The sequence below is a fragment of the Callorhinus ursinus genome, unplaced genomic scaffold, assembly GCF_003265705.2.
Source record: "Callorhinus ursinus isolate GAN/ISIS: 27379988/994484 unplaced genomic scaffold, GSC_fseal_2.0 scaffold29, whole genome shotgun sequence".
Lineage (NCBI taxonomy): Eukaryota > Metazoa > Chordata > Mammalia > Carnivora > Otariidae > Callorhinus > Callorhinus ursinus.
This window is the reverse complement of record NW_027397091.1, coordinates 4,397,194-4,407,715: the sequence shown is the minus strand read 5'-3', so window position 1 is coordinate 4,407,715 and position 10,522 is coordinate 4,397,194. Positions and strand designations below refer to the sequence as shown.

Sequence of the window (10,522 nt, the reverse complement as noted above, 5' to 3'; positions counted from 1 at the left end):
CTGAGGGCATGACAGTGAATGGGAGGGCTTCTTTGATAACTTTTCCAAGGTTCCAAAGTTCTTATCTTCACTTTTATTCACAAGAGGAATCTGCATTCATCAAATGTTGGCCCTCATCAGGGTTCTCCAGACACTTTCAGTTCCACAAGGAAGCAGTGCAGTTCCCTGGAATTGCCAAGCCTGAAAGCCAAAGCCACGTGAGATCATATTCCACACCTTTCATTTAGTGGCTGTGTGCCCTTGTGAAAGTTGCTAACCTCTGTATGCCGTAGAAATCTTAGTAGTAAAACAGGAATAAAAACACTTACTCTGAGGATCACAGTAAAGATTGGAGATATAAGAAGATCCTACAACTGGTTCTGCTAGGTAGTAAATCCTCAATAAGTGAAAATGATTACTCTACACAATTTGGTCCAGGTATTGTCATCTATTTCTTGGGTTTCCTCTCCCACCCTCACCACTACACCCCATCCAAATGTCAATCAATATTCAAAGGGGTCCTCATCTGACTTTCAGGATTTGGAAGAAGTCAGTGGTCCAAATAGAGCTTGAAGTGCGGCACATCAGCGTGTGAAACACTGAATGCGGCACTGCTGGGCAAAGACCAAGGACAGAAAGGTTGCCATTATAGAGTAAGTCCTCATCAGTCTGGCTGTTGAAGATTTCTCTAAAGTGCTGAAACACACATATGAAATTCAGAGAAAGAACCAAATTCAAGTGTTTTATGAAATGAGAGCTCTGTAGGAAAGCTGGCTCACTAAAAATTAGTTGTTCCTTATTTATTAGCAAATGACCATCTGCAACAGGTTGGCCTGGAACCTCTTGCTACTTGACCTCATCAGCAACCACCCCGCAATAGGTCACCATTGCTTAATTAGACAAGGGAGTTTTCAAATGTAATCTCTTTGCACTCAGCAGGCTCTGGGTCAAACAAAATCTGACTAACCTGCAGCTTCTGTTTACACAGCTTCCAACAGTTCAAAAAGCCAAGGGAAGATCAGAAGCTTATCTTCCAGCCAACAGGGGAGGGAGGGTAAGTGGAATTTGACAGAAGGTTGTAATCATCCATACTGGGGGTTGAGGGGAAGGCCTGCTCCTCTGTTTTTAAGCATGTTAGGACAAGATGTTACATTTCTAGAAACCCAGATGCAGAAAAAGGTGGGCAGATGCCATTCTTGTGGTTTAATTAAGAAGGAAAGTAAAGATCTAACATAAGGCCAGCTCTCTTAGCTGGGCCTCCTCTTGAGAAGCAAGGGTAGAGGTGGGGGAGGCTGGTGGAAAGGATAAGCCCAGTGGGATGTGCTGGCCAGCGCGTGGCAGCTGTTCACGGTGAATCCTATTCTAGCCATGGCCATATGTTCCAGCCCTTTTGGAAAATTACCTCCAAATAACAGATCACGAAAGAGCAACTCCGACAAGCCCTATAATTTAGTCCCAAGAGGAAATTCTTCATTCATCAAGTGTACAGGAGGCTAAATTAGTTCTATACCCACGTGGGCCCTGGTTAGCAATTTTGTGATGGTAAGCCCTACCTTGGGGAGGAGTCCAGCCAGAAGAGATGGTTGCAAGGCCGGCCTGGTGCCCAGCTGGGTCAGACCACATACTGTACCACAGATTGGGTAGAGTTCCTGGGGAATATCTCTGGGACTTCATCCCTGTCACTATTTTTTTTTCAGATGCACATTTTTAGGGTTTGTGGGGAACGAGTGAATCTGCTCCATCTCAGCCAGAGGTTGCCAAAGCATTCTTCACCAGAAGGCCGACTAGACTTGTCAGAGTGCAAGGTGGGATTAAAGCTAAATATAACCTTTAAAACATGCTTCCATTTCATTCTCAGTTATTAAGCCAATATACCAAATAATTATAAATACACTTATATATTATACATAGATTTTTTTATTTGCTAATTTGTTTTGTTTGCTTTTGCTCTATGAATCTATTCACAACCTGGAGTCCAGCTCCACTTCTAGTGCTCATTAAAAATGAAACAAAACAAAACACCTTAGAAAACATTCAGAAGATAGACTGAGAAGACATCTCTTTTCCTCCAGCCAAATCTATATTTTCATGGACTTTGTTTTTTCTTTTAATTGAGAGGTAGTTGAATTCCTCAGCTGTACTGAACATTTCAGGAGTCTATAAATAAGCCAGAAGTTTTCTTTGTGCCTAATCAACAGGTTGCCTAAAACAAGACACTTTTTTACATTATGTTGCTAAAATTGGCCTATGTTCCAAAGTTAAAAATCTTGTACTTCTTAGAAATTGGATTCACTGCCTCCATCTAGGAATCGGAATAAAATGACATGCTTCTCCTCTTGGTATCTTTTCAGTAATCTTAAAAAATACCAACCTCATTTTTATTTGAGAGACTTCGTTATGCTTAGATTTTACGAGCAGCCATTCTCTCTGTAAATCAAGTCTGCTCTATGAATTCACGAACCATGACAGGACACATCTGAAAAGAAGGTTTATTAATTTGGGGACAAAATGATTCTGTAGAAATAGAACATAAATGCTTTCACAAATAGTAAACCAAAAATTCAAAAGTAAAATTAGAATTAAAGTGCTACATTTTATGTACATATAACTAAGTTCAAATAAGACTACGCAAATACAGTCTGTTGATTGGTACAACTTTGTCCAACTATTTATTTCCTGTTTTCTGTTCACCAGTGCCCCTAAAGACTGACGCTGGCATTACATCTCTAAATTTGAACTCATAGAATGTAAAAAGGTGTCAGCTATTTGAAGGACAGAATTCTCTGCTCTGGAAAAAAAAAAAAATTCTCACTAGAGAAATTCTTCAAAGTACACTGAAAAAAATCCCTGAAAATGATTGTACTGTATTTATTATCAATTCTGCAGACTAAGTAGTTTAATATATACAACTTATTCCAAGGAATTCATGTCCAATGAATTCCCATCATCAAAGACTTATCTACTTTCTTAATTTCTATTCATAATCATTTTTCCTTAGAGGGAGTAGGCAAGAAGACGACTTGGAACTTACTATAAACCATACATGGTCAGAGTAGAGGAGAAGATAAAGCTGAATTCATTGCTCCCTCACCTGGGTGCCCTGAGTTTAGTATATATTTGACAATTCAGTTTGTAATGAAGAAATGAAAGATTCTGAAGCATGACATCTTCACCCTACTAAGAGAAACTTGTGGGTATGGAGGCAAGAAAAAGTCTGTCTCGATATAACTGCAATATATACTTTCTTTTATTTCACAATCCCTGGCCATGCATTATATACCCAGGTACTGTTCTATTTGATGATGATATGCCAGGGAATAAGACAGATAAAGTACCTAGGGTTTTTCTTCAAGTGGGCTGAAGTGTTTGTGAGGATGGTAGGGAAGAGACAGTCAAGAAGAAAATTAATTGGGGCACCTGGGTGGCTCAGTCTTAGGTGTCTGCCTTCGGCTCAGGTCATGATCCCAGGGTCCTGGGATTGAGCCCCGCATCAGGCTCCCTCCTCCATGGGAAGCCTGCTTCTCTCTCTCCCACTCCCCCTGCTTGTGTTCCCTCTCTGGCTGTGTCTCTCTGTCTAATAAATAAATAAAATCTTTAAAAAAGAAGAAGAAGAAGAAAATAAATCTGCCAACAAGATCAAATCATACCATGATGTGCACTACTGGGAACAAACAGAATCATGTGCCAGAAAGTGACTTGATGGCTGCTGCAGATGTGTGGTCATGGAAGGCCTCTCTTGGGAGGTGACATCTAAGCTGAGACCTGAATGACAAGGAAATGTAAGCCTTGTGAAGAACGGGGGGGCAAGAGGGTAGGCAAAGGAAACAGCAAGTGCAGAGGCCTAAAGGCAGGAATAAGCTTGGTCTATTCTGGGAATGAAGAGTGTGCTAGGGGGCCTTGTGAGGGAGGAGGGATGATACCAGAGATAAGCAAGGACCAGAGCATACACAGCCTTGTCAGCCTAGGTCATGGCATGACTTTTAAGCACCATGACAAAGTCCTAGAAGGTTTTAATTTGGAAAATGGCATGACATGATTTAGAATTTTGGAATATTACTCAGTCGGCTGTGCCAGAGAGTACTGAAGAGGACACAGTGGAAAAGAGAAGAGGCTATCACAGTTGTCCAGGTAAGAAAAAATGGTGCTTGTCCAGGAACCATGGCAATGGAAAATGTGAGTCAATGTATGTAGGACACTTTCTTAGTAACACAGGTAACTTTGTGGATAAGCAGGATGTCACATGAAGGGAAGGAGCATTCACAGGTTTCGTGTTTGAGAAGGACTATTTGGTTCTTTTCTACCTAATGTATTCTGCCTATTCTACCCACTGACAGAGGAAAAGTTAATGAAATTGCATTCATCAAATCTTTCCCTTAGTGCTTACCAGCCTATCTTTCAACAGGATTTCACATCCTTTACATCATATTTCAAATAAGAATGGTATGTTTCTCTTAGGACAATAAAAGACCATGATTTATGTGGCTGTTTAAAATTTTCAAATAAAAGCTTGGCAGTCAGCACAAGACACAAGCAATTTCATCTCCCAATACATTCCTTTAAATGACATTGTGTTGAGCAGGAAGAAAACCAAAATGATGTTTACTCTGACCATAAATTGTGGAAATTGGAAAATGGTCTTCATGTAGAGGTGATCAGCACTGAGCGCAGAGGACATGCCATGAGAACCATAGTGTGAAAGAAATGCATGTATAGCTTGGATCTCTGAGGAGACTGTGGATGAGAAGGTGCTCTGCCACCTACTGAACTAGATAGATGTTTCCAAGAGGCTTTATTTGTTGCCTTACCATGTGGCAAGCTCTCTAGAACAGTGCTATCTTGTAGGAACATGAAGTGAACTACATATGTAAATTTACATTTTCTAGTAGTCATCAAAAATTTTAAAAAGTGAAGTTAATTTTAATAAAATATTACATTTAACCCAGTATATCTGAGGTTACAATCATTTCAACATGTAATTTACACAAAAATTGTTCATGACATACTTTACTTTTTTTTCATACTAAAACTTTGAAATTTGATGTATAATTATCTCAGTTGGACTAGTCACATTTCAAGTGTTCACAAGCCACATGTGGCTAATGGCTACTATATTGGACATCATGGTCTTAGAATACATATAATCTCCTGTCAGCAACAATTTGCTCTCAAATATCCAAGAAGAAAATAACTGATGTCACATCATAGACGTGAACCATCGGTAGTTCATAAATAGGCAGCTAATAACTGCCTAAAAGATCTTCAATGATATAGCATAAAAAATGACAACGCTGACCCTTGAGAAAATACAGCTACATTTTAATAACTCATGGCTTCATGGCCCAATGTTTTGAAGTTTCAACTCTGCTTTATTACACTTGGAACCGAAAAAAAAAAGAAAAATTAAAAGCTGATGTTTTTTATTCTTTTTTTTTTAAAGGACAAAGCTGCAAAGGGACAATAAAATTATCCCCAAACTATTTTTTGTGGTTATGGAACATCTATGTCTGAACTTCCCCCTTCCATGTTTAAATGATTATCGCTAGTTGTGTCTCAAGGAAGAGAATCTGTATGACAAGATTGCAGCTAGATGCCAAAAGAGGTATTTTGGTATTTCCAAGCTGCAGGGAGGCAGTATGATTCCTTTGTCACCACAGTAAGGGCAGATGGCATACACCTAAATAGTACATGCCTCCTGACACGGAGCTTCTGTATCAGTGTCATCAGCACCATCATTACCAGGTGTGTCCTGGGATGGGCTTGATGACCAACATCTTTGCAAGCGAAGAGGCTTGCAAACTTCTTATGCGAGGTGAATGATGAATTCATGATGCCTATGTAATTGTTTTTCCAAAATCAGTCAGAACACCATATTTACAATTACAATTTATTAAAACTGCAGTAACTCTTGCCAACAATGTATAGACTTAAGTAAGGAACAAATACACAGAAATTTGGAACCAATCATCCTGAAAAAACAAGAAAGAATGGTGTCACAGGGACAGAAACTTCCACAGAGTGAAGGAATAATCCATGGATCTTTTCAGGGACAAATCATGGCTTTTAGACTGGACAGACCCTTTCCTTCCTAGAGCATGATCAGTGAAAATGCATTTCCTACGAACACAGCTAAAGACTTCACAATTTTCCACAGCCTGCATCCATGTTTATCTTCAATTCATCCTGTGAGAACTGAAGGAACAGCCACAAACCCAGCTAATTCTACAGCGTCTTTTTTTCTAAATGTTAAAATTAATAATTCTTTTTAGAAGAAAAAACTTGATATATCAAAGAATCATATTTTCAGTGAAGGAAGAAAGAGACTGAAGTAAAATGAGTCTGAATCTGGTGGCAAGTTTTATTTGGTTTCCACTATCTGGGGTAATAAACTATAATAAGTATGAAATAAAAGCATCCCCCACTTACAAACACTGTTCGCAATGCATAAATAATAAGCAATAAGCAATTCCTAATTTGAGATCATGACCTCGCTTGCAGTAGGGATTGCTTTGGGGAGAAGTTGCATTTATTTTTCAAGATTTTTTATTTATTTATTTGAGAGAGAGCACAAGCAGAGGGAGCAGCAGGCTCCTCGCTGAGCAAGGAGACTGACTTGGGACCTGATCCCAGGACCCTGGGGTCATGACCTGAGCAGAAAGCAGATGCTTAACAGACTGAGCCACCTAGGCATCCCGGGGAGAAGTTGCATTTTAACAAAAGTAAGATGGAACTAATTTTACCCTTCCCCCTTCATTCTTTTCTTTCCTTGGAATATCCATATTAATAATATCACTTATTCCCAGATCCCAGGCTCAGAAGACCCCACTGATTGCCAGTTGCAGGTCTGTTTCCCTCAATCTCTTCAAAATGATCATTCAGTCTCTACTTGAACACCCTCACTGCCTCTACACATAGTTTTTGTTTTTTCCCTCCTTCATGGAGAACTCTATTCATTAGAATGTTTTAACTTATGTTGAGTCCAATGGTTTCTACATATAACATATATTTCCTGGCCTTTGTTCTTAGCAAATAATGTACAAAGATAATCCCTCATTGTAGACCCTTAAGAATAGCATTAGCAAACATAGAACAAGTATATAACATGATTCCAGCACATAAGAAAGATGCAATCTAAGGAGAAAGGCAGAATTAACAACTAGTGAAAAGTTCACTACTAGACGGGGCCTATGGTTCTGTGTGCAACAGAATTAAGAGTCCATAAAGGATGGGTAAAGTAGGAAAGATTGCATGGAGAAGAAAAGCCTAGATAAGCAGAAGTAAAATAGAAAACCTCTGGAGACATAGCAGAAGGAGGAGCAGAGAGGCAAGACAATTGTAGGAATTTGGATAAACTAACAGGTCAAACACGAAAGAACACTTAGTAGACACCTACTGATACAGATAAACTTTTCCACTAGTCAAGAGTGATGTGTACAGCATTTTAGATATCTGGCAAGTCTAAATCATTTTAGGAATGTTTCTTGAAAAATAAGAATTTAATCCAAGTATTGAACATTTAATGGTGTTTTATTTTTTTCAATTAACTTTATGCTTGCTTCGGACAGCTATGTAGCATGTACATCAATTTATGTCAAATTTTACATTATATGGATCTCTGCAAAACTGCAGTGTTTATCCTTTTCTTATCCAAAGTATATATTTTAAATGTATTTTACATCTTTGTTCCTTCACTACCTGTCAGCAGGATACCTGAGTTCCTCATTTTACTATAAACTTTTGCAGAATCATGCTCACATGTGCCATGTAGGATTTAAAAAGCTGTAGCCAATCTGCTTTTGATTTAAAAGAAAGGCTTGCTGTAGCCTCAAGTCTAGCCTTTCTAACTGATATGACAGCAGCGACAATAGCCACAGATATACAATATTAATTCAGTTTTTTTTTTTTGCTGCACCCAAAAAGATGTTGAATGGCTCTCTAAAAATTTATGTTTCAGCTAATCTCCCATCTCTCCATTCAATATCAAATGGCCAATAACATCTCAAGGAGGTTGGTAAGCAAACAGATATTTAGATTAAAGGAACAGTACAAAACTGAAATGAAACTTTGGATCTCCTAGGATTTTTGGCAAATAATGTATAATTAAGCAGGCCCAGGACTGAAGAGGCCTAGATTTGAATTCCAGTTTTGCCATTAATTAGGTTTTATGAACATGGACCCACCACACTGGATGCCAGTTTCCTAATCTGTAAAGACAATTATGATGAAGATGAAATAAAATATTTATATTTGAAAAGGATCTTACAGAGTGCCTGGCATTGCAGTCATTCCAGGAGAAGTCTAGTTCTTTGATTCATTTATTCATTCATACACCTCCACTAATATAAATAAAATCGACGCCCAGTTCTTTCTAAATTCTTTTAGATGGAAATAAAACTGAAGAAGTAGAATCAGGGTTTATGTCGAAAACACTGCGATTTGGGCAGTGTGTCACATACTTTGCCCCTGACTTCCTATCAAACAGCGAGGCCATCTGAGCTGGCTTCAATATTTTAAGCAGGGCTGCCATATGTTTTGTTCTGATACCGCTACCTGGAGTTGAAGACAAAATCCTGGATGTCTTCCGAGGAGAATTTCAGGCAATGGCAAGGTGTAAGGGAAAGCCATTACCGGGTCTCTCATGTGGAAGAGATTGATAGTACTTATTTCTAAGGTAATGCTGTAAAGTAGGGCTGCCCAGAGGCAAAATTTTAATTCCTAAACCATTTCACTTACTCTTTGCAAGTCAGATTTGCCTCACAAATGCTACCAAAAAATAACCGTTTTCCCTAATACATGATACAGTGTTTCACTTACCATCCAACTACAAGTGTTAATTTTACTCTTTTATTTGGTATTTCAAAAATGTCAGAGAATTATCATCTTATGATTTCATATCTAATCTGTCCTCTAATTTCTGGTCTTTAAATTACATTAGGTATTCCTCAGAAATGGTTCACAATGGCTTTATCTTTATTCTTTTATTATCCACTGAAGGAAGGGCCCAGTTCCAAAACCATCTCAAACGCCCTACATCCAATGAAGCTTGCAGAACATATCCATGAACAGCCTTTAGTTTTGGATTTTGACGGTCAAAGTACTGTAATATTGCAGACTTTTTAAAAGTGTACTTGGTCTTAATCTTCATATAAAATAGGCAAACATTTACATATAACTTTTATATAAATCTATAGCTGAAGAAATATTTCACATCCATATATTCAACACTATGTAGTTTAAGAAATTAAATGGAAAATTAAACAGGTCATCTTAATAAAAACTCAGAAACCTTAAGGTAATTTGTGTAGCCTTCTATATCATCAAACTTGAGCTCGTGAGACTTAAATGACTATGATTTTTATTTTTAATTTGAATGAAAAAAGTTAAAGAACTATCTGTCATTCCTTTTTCTCCTTGACTAATATAGCCATATGGGTTATAGGACCAGGCTCTTAAATGGCCAGTACAAATAAAGGACTACAGAAATCTTCCCCACAAACAATCTCTATGTCCACAACTTCAAGAAGTTAGGAATGAACTTTATCTCAGCCAGGCGGCTGACAATGATAAGATTTCAAAAAGGAGAGAAGACTGACCACCCACAGCCCTGCTGTCTCCAGAGCAGATCTAGCCAGACTTGCAAATACCACTATCACAGGACTAGTAGCATCTCCAAACTAACTGTCCTGTTGATTGGCAGGACTTCAGGGAGTTTTATCTAATTGTCTGAGAACAGGAAGGAAAGGAAAGCACATACTCATTTTCATTTAAATGTAGACAATTTTTACCTTTGACCCTGGGGTGGGGGAAGGGGAGCACAGATTTACTCACACTGGTTTGTTGTTTTTTTATTTTTGTTTTTTTGTTTTTTTTCTTGGAGCCAACATTCCTAAATGGAATATCTCTTGTGATTTCTATTTTCTTTTAAAGACTGCCTGAGACATACTAAACTGAGGACCTCCCCTTGGAAAACCACCTGGAAACTGAAAAGACATGTCTATTTGTGCATGAACACTGCCAAAGTGATAGTGTGGCAGCTGAAGCCCAGGAAGTGAATCACTGCCTTTGTCATTTTCTATTTTGTCAGCAAAGGAAAATTTTCAAAAGTAACCCACAAAAAGAAATCAATAAGTAACCTATCATCCATTTCTGGTACCCTTGTTTCTAGTTTCCCCATCTCTCCCATCCCTATTATTAAATGAGTCAATGGTGGAAAAACTCCAAATGTCTCATGTCGAGTTAAATTGGGTATTAAGTCATCTTAGTCTCATTGCATATGGCAAAAAAGAAGCCATCAAAAAGAACATACCGGTACTGAGAGAAGTGAGAATTTTGAGCAATATACCATACTCCAACAAAATAATCCTATAAATTGAGAACACATTATGCCCCTGCACAGCACAGCATATATATATGAAAAATTTAGTTGCTGAAAAACATGAGATATTCTCCTCTGCCACCAATCAGTTTGCTGGAAGGACACATACTTTGTGGTTAGTAAATAGCCCTTTTTTGGTTTATAATTATGTCTAATTGCTTGCCAGTAAAG

The 10,522-nt window shown here is 38.2% G+C and overlaps 1 long non-coding RNA gene across 2 annotated transcripts; it reads left to right on the top strand.

The window, feature by feature from the left end:
• Positions 1-536: 536 nt before the first annotated feature.
• LOC141370245 (uncharacterized) lies at positions 537-9,991 on the top strand. 2 transcript variants are annotated; one of them, XR_012374137.1, is made up of 3 exons: positions 537-632; positions 1,677-1,784; positions 9,904-9,991. It is a non-coding gene; the product is annotated as an uncharacterized lncRNA (long non-coding RNA). The 2 variants fall into 2 exon arrangements; XR_012374136.1 differs by lacking the exon at positions 537-632 and adding an exon at positions 966-1,033.
• Positions 9,992-10,522: the final 531 nt, after the last annotated feature.